A 14,799-nucleotide genomic window follows, 5' to 3' on the forward strand; every position below is an offset into this window, starting at 1 on the left:
TCGGCTATCATCGTCGAACCTTTCTCTTTATCGTCTATGTGAGCAAGTTCTTGGAAGGAGATTTCTGCCTTCCTCTCTCTCTCTCTCTCTCTCTCTCTCTCTCTCTTTAATTGGCGAGAGCATTACATCTTAGCCTTTCTTTGCCTCTCTCACTCTCTCTATCTCCAAGCACCGGCAACATAAGTGCTCTTGCTCTCTCTTTCTCTCTTGAGTACTTCCAACAATGCTTGAAAAGATGTAGGTTTGGTGTAATCTCCCCTACAAAATTTGAGATTTATCATTAAATTTTACACTTGAAGGTGACTTGCTGACACGACTCATTCCGCAAGCTATAACATTTTGTGTGTGTATGGGTGTGCACTATGTGTTGAAAACCTTGCGTGATCGCTTTACAGACTGTTTTTTCAATGTAAGCATCTACATTGGAGAGAGAGAGAGAGAGAGAGAGAGAGAGAGAGAGAGAGAGAGAGAGGAAGAACCCTTTTTGTGTCTTACATCAACATTGGTTAAATCACCTACGTCACGCAGTGTGAATACCTTTGTCTAGCTATTGCGCTCTCATTGGATGTGCAGGGTGACTCACCGTTGCCATCGTGCAATCTGAATCCAATCTAAGGCTCAGTTTCGGTACCTCCGCCTAGAAAAGGTGACAACATGTGCAAGTATATATTCTCTATGCAATTAATTCAAGGTAGTGACAACTATACCTTATATGTGTCATTATCTTAACAACTCCTAAGTGGTAAATTTAAGGTTTTACATTAGCTATGAATAATAGTATCTCTTTCTCACTTGAGTACTTCCGATAGTGCTTGAAAAGAACCTGTGTTTAGTGTAATCCCACCTACAAATTTTGGCATTTAATGCTAAATCTTAAATATGAAGGTGAGAAAACCCAAAAAGTTAGAGAAATCTTGTGTTAAAACTTTTCAATGTAGTCAATTTGACTATTGCCTCAATGCTTGTGCTAATCGTCCCAATGCCACTAAATTTTAAATTTGAGCATGAGAAAACCTACAAAACTTAGAGAAATTTAGTGTAAAAACCTTTCAATATAGTCAGTTTAACTATTGCCCGATGCTTGTACTAATCATCTTGATGTTTCCAAATTCTAAATTTGAAGGTGAGAACACCTACAAAATTTAAACAAATCTAGTGTAAAAATGTTCAATATAGAAAATTTAACTATTGTCTTGATACTTGTGCTAATTGCCCCAATCCCCATGCGAGTCATTCCTTCCTAATCAGTCATCGTGAACCATCTGCTATCATCGTCAAACCTTTCTCTCTATTGTCTATGCGAGCAAGATCTTGGGAGGATACTTCTTCTGTCCTCTCTTTCTCTTTCTCTCTCTCTACAGGAGATTTTTTCCTCCCTCCTTGTCTCCCCCCCCCCCCCCCCCCCCCCCCCCCCCCCCCCCTCTCTCTCTCTCTCTCTCTCTCTCTCTCTCTCTCTCTATTAGAGAGAGCACTACATCTTTCTTTGCCTCTCTCACTCTCTCTATCTCCATGCACCCACAACATAGGTGCTCTCTCTCTCTCTTTCTCTCTTGAGTGCTTCCAACAATGCTTGAAAAGATGTAGGTTTGGTGTAATCTCCTCTACAAAGTTTGAGATTTATCATTAAATTTTACACTTGAAGGTGAGAAAACCTACAAAATTTAGAGAAATTTTGTGTAAAAACCTTTCAATATAGTCAAATGACCTATTAAAATTCTCATTTTTGGGAAAAACAATTTTGAGCACTTATTTCGAGTCACTCTCTCTCTCCCTCCCTCCCTCTCTCTGTCTATCTACCTATCTATTTGTCTGACTCCCAAGCGTTCTCTCTCTCTCTCTCTCTCTCTCTCTCTCTCTCTCTCTCTCTCTCCCCCCAATGTGAGTGCTTACATTGAAAAAGCAGTCTCTAAAGTGATCACGCAAGGTTTTCAACACACAGTGCACACCCATACACACACAAAATGTCACAACTTGCGAAATTAGTCGTGTCAGCAGGAAGTAAGTGAAGTGAGTGGTGACCTCTCATCATCCTTGTTCAAATGACCAAGCTATCTAGCAAACTAGGAATACATAAACGTTTGCATTTGACTAATAGAAAGTAAAAGTCATCAATCGACCAAAATTGCCTGTTAATTCTCCCTCCTGCTGCCAGAGTCTTGACCCCCGCCACTGCCATACCTGCTTCCTCCACCATCGAGCTTTTTCTATATATGCTAGCTTGCGCTCATGGCAAAGCAGCTGAGTCGGTTCACAGTCAACTGCAATCGATTGGAAATAGTTGACTGAAAAGTCATCACGTTTTCCACTCACGTGCTTCGAGCTCCTCACCTCCACATTTAGGTGCACTTGCTTTACCACCACACTACTTGCGTGTGCTTGCGAGTAAACTGGATCCTGTTGTTGATAACGCTACACTACCTGCTATGCCCCCCGAAAGTGAAGTGACGTGGTGCAGCAATCACGTCCATGCACACGTTGGCAACCAAGTCGATATTTAACCACAGCTCCATCATAGCCATTTCTTCCCCCTTTGTAGTATCCACCACCTCCTCTGTCATAACTGTTGCGCTCTAGCCCACCATCATAGCCTCTTCCATTTGACCTGCCTCCATACCCACCTTCCAGGCTATCACAATAGTGTGAACGTCCATTGCTATAGCCTCCACCCCCACCTCCGGATCCTCGATAGCCACCTCCACCTCCCTCCACTAAGGCTTTGGGCTTGGTTCTCACTGATGCTTTGGCCATCCTAAATCTTTTCCATTCATGACCTCAATTGCTTCCATCATGTCTCGTCAAAACGACCAAAAGGACATGACCGTCTGGCTTAATTAAATGTGTCCATATAACAATAATACCTGCAATATCTAGATAGTCACTCTGTTTCGCGCATCTTTGAGAGTGCTTTGCGCATCTCTATAATGAGATCTCGGACCCAATCTCTTCTTCCTCTTGTACATGATGTGGCTATGGGAAAAGTGGCAAGGGAAAAGCTACAACGGATGAACGGTGGAGCTCCAGTTTTTGTCCGATTTTTTTTTGAGTACATGACCTGACCGCTTTTCAGCATGCGCTCATTTCCCGTCTCTCAGCGAAAGCATAGCACGGGCATGGCTAGACATTTTACGACAAGATTTTGGGATGCCATATTAACCCTCTTAGGTAGCTTTTGTAGCACCCCGCCAGCTCCGAATCCCATGGCTTCGTCGCCACCTTTGTCAACACATAGCACAACCATCTTCGCATCCTGAGCAGAAACAAAGCCATGGTGGCAAAACCAAACCCATGAGACCTTGGACTCGATCAGTTGGCTGTAGGGACTGAAAGCATCTTTGAGGCCTACTTGCTGGTAGACCAGGCTAGGCCTCCCACGAGGAAATGGTATTCTGAGGTAGCGGTAGCCATGGTTGAGATTTTGATAGAGGCAAAAAACCCTATAGGAGAAGATCTCACCTAGGAGGGTTCATCAAACCCTACACAAACGCATCTCTCTCTCTCTCTCTCACTCACTCTCTCTCTCTCTCTCTCTCTCTCTCTCTCTCTCTCACACACACACACACACACACACACACACACACACACGTTGTGCACACATGAGTGCTTGCTACCTATCGTTCTTCTCTCACTGTCTCACACGCACACACAAACACAGGCTCTGTAATGCTACAGCCTACCAATCGTTCGTCTCTCTCTCACACACAATTTACAAACACAGAGTGTGTAGTATGTACAGTCGTTCGTCTCTCTCTCTCTCTCTCTATCTCTCTCTCTCTCTCTCTCTCTCTCTCTCTCTCTCTCTCTCTCTCTCTCTCTGGCTTCGCGCACACTCTCAAATGACTGGAAAGAGTCAACATGACCTTCAACCCCAGGCAAAAAGGCTTCTCTCTCTCTCTCTCTCTCTCTCTCTCTCACACACACACACACACACACACACACACACACACACACATGCACAGTGAGCACATTGCCTCCAGTTAAAACGTCACACACACACACACACACACACACACACACACACACATGCACAGTGAGCACATTGCCTCCAGTTAAAACGTCACAGTCAAATTGTCAATACAAAGGCTTGGAGGAGTTGACCCATGGATGCCCTCTCCTTCCTAAAAAAAATTAAGCTCAATTATATATAGTATAGAAATTCACATTAAGTAACAAAACCTCCACTAAAGTTATCCCCCTTCTTTTTTACCATCAGCGTGGGGAAGGAAGTAGAGAGAAACTATACACATATTATGTATTTACAACTGTACATTGCTGCACATTATACCCTCGAGGGGAAACCGTGGGAACCACCCCCCCAATAGGGGAGGAGAATACACCCAAGAGAACTCAACTTGTGAGCCTCGAACCCTCAACCTTGAGGTTGCATCTCAAAGGTCTCACCAACTGAGCTACACTTCTTGGCTATTATCCCCTTTTTGTTATGTGCAATCAAACTTCAACATTTATTTTATGTAGAGTAGAAAGTCTTTTGGCTTTACCTTTGAAAAGGCTTGTTAGTGTAAAGGCTGTCATTTCTTACAATCTTACCCTTTACTTTACTTTTATATTTTAGATTAGATGTTTTGCAAGGTGTTTTTTGAAATGAACTAGAGAGTGACACGTGGATGCCCTCTCCTTGCTTGAAAATTTTAAGCTGCATTATAAAAGAGTATAGATTGCTTGGGAATCTCTGCAGATTCTTTACCTTACTTGTCTTGCCCAAGTAAAACTGCAATCGCAAACGGGTTTTGAACTCTCGCAGCTGGCGTGAAAGACTTGTAGTGATGGCTCTAGCCACCAAGCACCCTAGCAGATAGTGCTCATAGGTGCACGCCTTAATAATATAAAAAAAATGCTGCTCGTGCACACTGCCCACCTCAACGTTCCTCCGCTCGTCGCCAAAGAGAGAGAGAGCCACAGAGCGCTCTGCAGAGAACCATCATCGACAGTCACAGAGAGAGAGAGAGAGAGAGAGAGAGAGAGAGAGAGAGAGAGAGAGAGAGAGAGAGAGAGAGAGAGAGCTGCAGGGCGGGACCCTGTCTGCTTGTTGTTGCAGACCTCCTCCATCTCCCCCTCACCCGCTTTCCCTTCATTAGTGCTTTTTTTCCTGGACTGGGGCAGAATCAATACTGATTCTAATGTTCATTTCTTTTTTTTAAGTCGTAGGGACATACTCCTACGAGTGCGCATGTTAACAAGGTGGTACTAGGTAGTAGCTGTACATAGACATTTCATTGTCAAAGGCAGTGCTTTTATTATCTAGCTTCGCAAGCTCAAAGCTCGCAAGCTGTGTTAGAGATCAGATCCCCCGTGGACAATGGACATTGTATTGTACCTGTGATGCAAGCACGCCAACACGTTGGCCGCCCAAATGTGAATGGGCAAGCCTATATAAAAGTCAATCTAAACCTAAAATACCTCATTCTCTCATTTTTGCAATGCAAGAAGAGTGCTCTTACTCCATCTCCTTCTCCGTCTCCTTTGTGTACTAGTGTGTGTGTGTGTGTGTGTGCGCGTGTGTTTGAGAGAGAGAGAGAGAGAGAGAGAGAGAGAGAGAGAGAGAGAGAGAGAGAGAGAGAGTGCTCGAGCATTGCGGCATCACGACGGCGACAAGGCGGTTGAGCGTGATGCAACGGCGGCTCCCTCTTCTTCGTGGCGAGGAATCCTCCACGACAGCAAGCGTAGAGCGGTGAGTGATACACCATTGTTATCTTTGAGCTTTCTAGTTTAGGCTAGTTTCTTTTGGAGCCACAGTGGCTCGCACGCAGTGTTAGGCAAGTCCCTTGCTTCGATAGTGTGGTAGAAGCCCACAAACATGAAACAAAAACAAACAAAACAAGAAAAAATAAAGTCAAAACAAAAAACGGTATAGTACTCTAAAAGTAACGAGAAATTCAAAGAATGAAATGCTTTTGGCTATCTCAATCACAACCCTCTTTACCTTTTGAGAATAGATCTAGCAAGTCCTTGACTTTTAGACTCTATCAAGTACTAAACCCCATGTCTAGCTGTCTAAATGCTAAAGTGTAAATGAAGTGGAAATCAAAATCAAAGTCTCTAAGTAAAAAGCTACAACTCGATCACTCATCAGTGAAGGATCGCTATCCCTGGCAACGCCGCCAACGTTAGCGGGTCGCCATGGTGGACGTCTATAGAATATCTTTTTGGCACTAACATAATTTCATTACTCAAGGAAGCGACTCAGATGGGACACGAAGACTCTTTGAGGGTGTCAACCTCAAAGAAGTGCTAATGCACGATGCACATAAGATTTTATCACCTAGACTATGCACACCATCCCACTACTATGTTCTCACTGGGGGGGTTGGGGGGGGACGCTTTTCCAAAATGTACTATGTCATGTGAGTTAAACAAAGAGGATTTTACTCAAAAAATATATATATTGTATGGATCCTTTAGATGGAGTAGGGATTTCAGAGGATGCTCATGTAATGACAATTGATAGATTTACCTCCACTCTTCTTAAATTAAACAATAAGTATCAACAAATTCTTCAATAAACAAGAGACAATTGCATGAATTTACACAAGCTACTAGTGAGAGTAAGAGTGAGACAAACAACACAATATTGATGACTGGTATAGCGATATGCCTCCCATAGGACTTTTGTAATATTCTTCATCAAAGTTAAATACAATCATCATATATCATCTTGCAAACAGTGTGACCTTATCATGCCAACACAATTTCCTTCTTTGATGAAGTCAGTAGTCTAGCTATCTGTTAGGTTTGTACCCTCAAGTGCAAAATGGACAAGGCATGAGAGAAGAAGCCCCTTGTTTGCAGTCAAGCAAACACTTTATGCTCTTCAAGTCCCCACCTAAGTGCCACTCCACATAAAAGCTACCAAAACCCTCAACCTCCAACTTCTCACATGCAATTCGAGAGTGTATTACTTATGTGATCCATGGAGTTCTCTCAAAAATCCATGAAAGTACTCCATTGGTCTCTCTTTGGGCACCTCAACAGCATCCAACATCCAAATGTCTTTCTTTGATTGCACACTAAAAGACGGGGTGGGAGATGGCTTGACTGAATCCCTTCGCTTGGTTTGCAAAAGGGCCTCATTCAATAAAGTGACACTTAGCCTCTCTAACCTTCGGCCTTTCACTATTTGACACTCATCAAGTTTCAACACAAAAGCGACCTTTGTGCCAAGCACAACAAAATAAATAGTGGCAAGACCTTATGCTTCAAAGTCTATGATAAGAACACAACCAAAAGAAAGATGTATAGCGTGTCACCTTCTTAAGGTAACTCATAAAATCTAAGCATGGCTTGTTGAATCCTTCTAAGGTCCACAAAAATATTGTCCCACATAGTGTAAGAGAAGCCCTTCTTTGAAGGTCTTATGGAGTGTTTCTTACCTTTTCCCCTTGCCTTTGTTGTGCACAAAGCATAAAGCGAAGTTGGCATTGTGTCCTCAATGTGTAGGTATGCCCCAATGCGGGAGAACACACCTTTGTTTGTGGCCTTCTTTGCAAGGTTGACCTTGTGCGGAACAGGAAATAGGTTTTCCACAATGCCACACTCTTTGAGGGCATCCTTTGGGAGTTAAAATATAGCCTGATGGATTTGGTGTTGATGCTAGCCTCATCACAAGCTTGTTGCACATCATCTTCACTAACCACATTTCTCGATTTGCGCATGAGGTCCTTGGTGACTACATCCTTAATGTGCTTCCCCTAGGTGATCGTAAGGTAGAAATCACATCATGGGTATTGAGACAACTAGTGAGAAGGTTGACTCGATCATCTTGGCTTGTTCCACCGCATGCCTCGTAGATGAAGTTTCTAGCACCAGTAAGATAAATGTTAGAAAATAGTGTGAAGTAAGAATGTATCTTGCAAATAAAGGCGACCGTCCACCCAAATGTCAACATTCGTCTCACCGGCGGTACGACATTCCTGTGATGATCTTTGATCACCCTCACATGCGGCCTTCGATGCAAACGTTGTGGGAAAGCAAATATGTACGTTTTTGGTGTGTGAAGTATGTGGTGGTGGAAGAAAACGAGTTGTGATGTCTGTAAGCACCATGGCAGCCGTCGTTGCGTGAGGAAGCAAAGGATGAAAAGAGAGAGGGGGAGGGAGAGGGAGGAAGATGGGAGGAGAGAAGGGGTGAGGGGCGGAGGGAGAGAGAGGGGAGGAGGAGGAAGGTAGAAGCAGGGAGGGAGAGGAGAGGGAGAGAGGAGGGAGGAGGGAGGAGGAGAGGGAGAGAGGAGGGAGGAGGGAGGAGGAGGAGATAACAAATTTTATTTTTTTTGGGAAAAGATTTTGAAAAAATGGACTTTCAAAGATTGTAGGTAAAAAAAAGGTCAAAAAATGATTTTTGGATATGTATATATGTTGGGAGGGAGTTTGAAGTAAAAAATAAGTAAAAATGAATTTTCTGAGAAGAAGTCAAGTTTTGGCTCTTAGTGACCCACGTTTTTGCTAATGTGGCCACACCCCTTTACTCCCTTGATTTTCAAAAAACTAGAGAGAGAAAGTAACCTCTTAGGTCCACATCCTACATTTGTCTTTAAAAAAAGCTAGAAAAGCCTACTCAAAACTACCTTCTTGAATGCCCTTGTCCCCTTAACCCTACACAACATTAGCCTTAATCCCTAAAAATTAGGATTTTTTACATGGCCCATGCAAAGTCCATATTTCTCCTAAAAATGGACTTCGGCAACTCATTACATATGCAAAAAGAATTTATGGATCGACATTGGATCACATCTAAATTTGAAGAAGATGTCCATCATAGCAAAGTAGGAACGAATTACTGTTATTGGTCAGATCACTCAATCGTGTACGCCATTATATCCACAGGTTGAATGTCCATCAGAATCTTCAAAACAAATGCTAACAAATGTCATCCTAGTCTTAGGAGAAAGAGCCATGGGACTGTCCAGTGTTATACTGTTACAACCATCCGCTAACATGAATGATAGACACCATCCCTGACAACTCCCTCTCTAATCATGAACATCACGAGATCTTTCTTGACAAACATTGCATGTTAGGCATCCTTGGAGGCACTTTGACAAGGAGTCCTCCGTCTTCAATTGCACAAACCCATACCATTATTTTCATATTGTAACCCATCTGCAGTATGACAGTGATGGTGGCAAGGAAAAATCTTGTGCTTTTGTTGAAATTGGTTGAAGAATGGGCTTCTTCAAGGTGTTCCATGTTTTTTATCCCATGTACAACAGCTTCTCCATAATTTTGCCCTCTGCTTTTGGCATTGTTTGTTGGTACTAAATACACATGCCATGCGAGAGTTGGGCCAAAAACTTGCCATTGTGTTGCTTCAAGTTCTAATACAAAGAAGAAAAAGGTAAATAACAAATTTTGAGTAAATTATTTAAATTGATTACTTGAAATCGCTAACAATAAACACAATTTAAAATTCTTGCTTTTTTTACTTTGGAAGAGAAGTGTTTGAAGCCATAAAGAGAATGGATTGTGTCTTTGAAGCTCCTTCGAAAGCAACTACTTCTAACTCTAAAAAGTCCTTCAAAAAGAAAATTGCATCTGCTGAGAAAATGCTAACAAAAAAACAAATTTCTTGCATGTTTCATTGGTTTCAATTATGTGCAAGATATCCTTCCTGATTTATGTGTTGACATCAAGTCAGCCCTCTCCAAAGACTATGTAGTATTTCCTTCAACATCAGCTTCCCAACTCGACATTGAAATCGGGTTTGAACTCAGTCATCTACTGCCAAATTCCTTTGTAAGCTCATAATCATTTGTTACTCAATTTGATATGTTTCTCATGTTTTCTTAATATCAAGTCTTTCAATCCACAAATTTTGATTACGTCTTCAATATACATGTAGCCATGATAGAAGGTCACTATGAAAAATTTTGTGATCTCTATGGTTTCCTTGATAGCTTTGTTCAGTACTGGAAGAGAGACATCTTTTCAAGTGCAGACACACCTTCCATCATTGCAACAATAAAAGATAAAAAGTTGGTGATTAAATCTAGACTTGCAATATTGTGACAACGACATCAACAATGCTCGATTTTGTGTTGATATCATTGAACAAGGCATTTTCTCGGGTGGCCTTCTATGAATATGAAGGTATACACTTTGGTTATGCTTACACATTCACATCAAGATTATGGAAAATGTATTGAAATCATTTTTCTCTCTATCTCATTCATAGAAAGAGCAAGCATTCAAGCAACGCCTGAAATCCAACACTGCAGAGTCCTTCGTTCATTTTCTCTTCCTCCAAAAAATGACAAAAAAGGTAAAGTGCTATTGAATTTTTTTGATTCGTGAGCATGCACACAGACATATCTTCTTTACAGTCACCACTTTAGGATGTGCTTTGTTGAGCACACTAAAGGTGAGTTAAGTTTAGATTAGATAAGTTGGACTAGTGATAGTGTAACGGGTTCCAGCTTATGAAATTCCAACAGTCATGAAGGAAATTAACGCTGCATTTTTGGAAGTCGGATTGGACAGAGTCAAGGTTAAAGTTTCACGATAGAACTTATTTTAGAAAACATGAAGACCTTATGTGTCCTTTAGAATTTACGTGTAATTTTGATGACATGCAGCAGATTTCGAAAGCTGACCGTCGAAAAGAACAATGGCACATAAGAAGATCAATAACATGCTAACTCACCTCCAACAGAAGATCTTATCTATACGCCACATTTCTCTGCATGCTGGCATCGGCACATTGAGCTTATGGTTATACAAACTGCATGCTAGCATTGACATAAACTTTTATGCATATAACTAAATTTGCAAGGTTGTGCATTTTCAATGTTTTTGAGCTTTCTAAGTAAGCATTCTTGAATTTTGATTGTGTGAAAATTTATGTGTATACACACATCTTTGTGGATTGCATGTGTGAACATTCATCGACCGAAGAGTGTTTCCTATATTTTGTGTAGCTCTTGCTAAAACAACCCCCACATAAACTTCCTTTCAAGCAAGTGTTATCCATGGATTGTGCCCAATGTTGTGGGAGATTGGAGGAGGGTGAATTCAATTAGAGTTTTTGCTTGTAGAAATGACATCTTATTCAGAGCCACTATCATGTTATGTTGTTGGTTTCAAGCCCTTCTTTGATTGATGATGTCAGCCAATGGGATACTCCCTTAGAACATGCAGATGAACTATGGTATCAAACTACACGTCTTTTAGAAGTTTGCATGGCTAGAAGCTATCTATATATGTAAGAGGCTTTAACGTAAGCATTGTTTTTTGTCTTGCGTGTTGAATCTCTCTCTCGCTCTTTCTCTCGTTTCTCTGCACGCCCAGCTCCTCGCCATGCCTGCAAGGGACCATCCACCATAGGCCTGCAACCCATCACCTGGTATCAGAGCTTGGCATCAGCCTTGGCTCTCGGGAGCAGCCCCTTACAGAGGGAGGAAGTAGTGCGCTGACCTGCACAGATCCGAGCATAATCACCCTCAATAGGGTCGCCCTGGTTTGCTGGTGAGATCTCGACTCTTGAGCGCCTCCAAATTCGGCATCTATAGCTTGCTGCGAGCCAGAAGATCCTCCTCGTTGTCGTTTGTGCACCATTTTTGCAATACAGAGCTCGATTTTATTTTGTTTATTTCACTTTTTTATCCCAGTGGCCACCCAATTTGGTCTTGAGGCCTTATACAAGCGGGTATTCACACCCTCGGTCCTTCCAGCAGCTTATTCACATCCTCTACTCGGTGATCGGATATCATATTGGTCCTTAATCTTGAATGTTTAAACAGTAAGTTTCAAACTAGCAGTAACATCAAGGTAGTATTTTTTTGAGTTTGAATTATTTCAAGGAAAGAAAACATTTGATTTGTTGATTTATGCAACACTCGATATCTTCGAAGGATAAATCGAGTGCGAAACTTATCAACGATAATAGTTGTAGCAAGCAGCAAGAATTTATTTTTCAACTTCAACAACAGTGACCATAGCAGCAATTTTATCCAACATGGCATCGAAAGTGGATAAGTTTAATGGATCCAGCTTCCACACTAGGAAAATTAAAGTGAAGGGAGAAGAATTTGTGGAGCATCGTCAAGCTGCTATCAGCCGACGAATCAGGCACATCCACTGCAGTTACCACAGTGTTATCTGCCAAGAAACAACGCAAGGACGAGCTTTGCATTAGGTATTATTTTGGCATCTCTCGAAGATGATTTTATTCATTATCTGGATGACATGCAATCTGCCAGTGCTGCTTGGATACAAGTAGAGAAGGTTTTTGGTGCTAAAGCTAAATATTCAATGATGAGTCTAAAGATGGAGTTGTATTCTCTTGCTATGCGTGCTGATGAAAATATTACATCTTTAGCTAACTGGCTGAAGAGTATTAAAACTCAACTTGTTTATGTCGAAGCCCCGTGACTAGAAGAAGATCTCATAGCCGTTTGTTGCTAAATTTGCCTGATAAATTCCATCAGATTGTTACTATTTTAAAGGAGAAAGATCCGCTGCCCTCCTTGGATGGTATTATCAAATCATTGCAAGAAGAAGAATGAAGGGTACCCCGTACCAATTCTCCTATTATTCCTGGTGCATATATAGTCTCCAATGCAGTATCCCCCATCAGTTCTTATGATACTTCCAGTGCCTATGCAGTCACTAATTGTGCTGCTACCTCAGCTTCATCTCGACCATTCAGTGCTACCAGATCTTGTGCCATTTGTGGGCGCAACAATCATCAGACAAAAGACTGTTTCAAGAAGAATCCTTGTGTTCACTGTGGTAAAACAAATCATCCGTCAAATAGATGCTTTCAAAAGGGTAAAAATCAAATTCATATGATTGAGGGAGACACCAAACCTCCAATGTATTTTGTTGACAATGAAGCTTTTTAGTTCAACTCTTTTCATGTTTTTTTTAATTCAAAATAAGTTGTATGGGCTATAGACACTGCCACACATGAGTCGTAAGACCTCTCAAATTATCAATTTTTGCTCAAGTCCTATTTTGACCTACTTTTCATGAGGTTACTGGGTACACCTTAATCCCAAGGTTTGGCAGTGAGCCAAAAACTCCACTCATTAGTAGATGATTTTTGACCTACACCCTATCTGTTCCAGGGGGGGTTTTCTATCATAGCACCAGGTTAGGGATACACAATAATCCTTGGTTGTGAGAGAACCTAAAACTCACGGTTATCGAGTATACCAAAAACTCGATGTATGATGAAAATGGTCTGTTTAGTTCGGGATTGAGGGGGGGATTGTTGGGTTCAAGCACTCGTTCGACGCAAAAACGGCTGAGAATCGCGGGAATGGACCTGAAATGTGATGTTTTTACAGGTCAAAACAAATCTGTCAAAATCTGTAGCTGTATACCCTAGACGTGTAGGCAGTCTGAGTGACGTATCTCAAAATTGATAAAGATTTTGAGAAGACTTAATCGGCTTGAATGAAGACGTTTTGATAGGCAAAAATAGATCTTCAAAAACGTGCAATTTTTGCAAGCCCTTATTTGATTGATGATGTCAGCCCGTGGGATACTCCCTTAGAACATGCAGATGAACTATGGTATCAAACTACACGTCTTTTAGAAGTTTGCATGGCTAGAAGCTATCTATATATGTAAGAGGCTTTCACAAAATTAATGTAAGCATTGTTTTTTGTCTTGCGTGTCGAATCTCTCTCTCTCTCTCTCTCTCTCTCTCTCTCTCTCGTTCTCTGCACGCCTAGCTCCTCGCCATGGCTACAAGGCACCATCCACCATAGGCCTGCAACCCATCATATGTACATATTAGCATCAGAAGAACTCTTTTTTCCTTCTCATCTCTTTTTATCATTCATCTCCTAGTCAGTACTCCAACAATTTCCAATGAAGTATCATCACTTATGAAGCTATCAAATTTACATGAATACTTCTCCAGGCACTATATCAGATCTCATTGAAGATCTAACCCTCTTATCCTTCACATGCGAGCTATTGCTCCACTTGGCTTTACAACTTCTCCCCTCTTACAATGACAGTGAAAGCGAGATGCATTTTTTGCCAACAATCAAATTGTCATACCAAAAAATAGTAAAAATGATGTCTTTTTTTGTGGTGGAGCACGCTTGGAGAGTGTTTGAGAAAGCACTGCTATCAACATCCTTTGATCTAAACATGGCTCCTATCATTAGCATAGGTTTTCCTTCTTATTGGATCTCCATCCACTCCAAAGAGTATACTCACATTCGCCTTCTGCAGAGCCAACTTGAAGAAGCACATTGTCAGCAGCAAGTTCATCCAACATCAAGGTACAATGTTAATGAACAATGAGGGGACAATGTTATTAGATTTCCGTCATAATGAATTGGCCTCTTACCCTCATGGGGTGGGTTCAACCCTCCTTCATGCAAGGGTTAAGCGGGTCGCCCGTTGTGGAGGGCATAGATGGGGTGGCTGCGGTCGCTGTCTGTCCACACGCTGCGCACAGGAAAACGTGCCTGTCTTCTTTTGTTGCACAGCAGAGACGTCGCTGTTTGCGGAACGTGGGAGAGAAGAAGAATGTCGGACGCACATGCAACCCGCTTTTTGTCTCCTCCCAAAAATAGCTCGGATACTAGTGAAAGGGTGGTGGTAATGCGTGTGCTAGTCTCCACCCAACCGTTCTATCTTATAGCCTCTCCCTAACTAGCATACGCACTATCCGGCCGTGCCGGTGGCCTTGCCCATAGGACCCATGTCCTTACACTACCTGACCAACAAGCCCGACCAATAACATAATACGCTACTAGTGGGTTTAACAAGCCCGGCCCATGGCTACATAAAAGGTGGTCGCTTGGTGGTAACATGCCTCCCTTTCTGA

This window comes from Adiantum capillus-veneris, chromosome 29 (genome assembly GCF_014529385.1).
Source record: "Adiantum capillus-veneris isolate H3 chromosome 29, ASM1452938v2, whole genome shotgun sequence".
Taxonomy (NCBI): Eukaryota; Viridiplantae; Streptophyta; class Polypodiopsida; order Polypodiales; family Pteridaceae; genus Adiantum; species Adiantum capillus-veneris.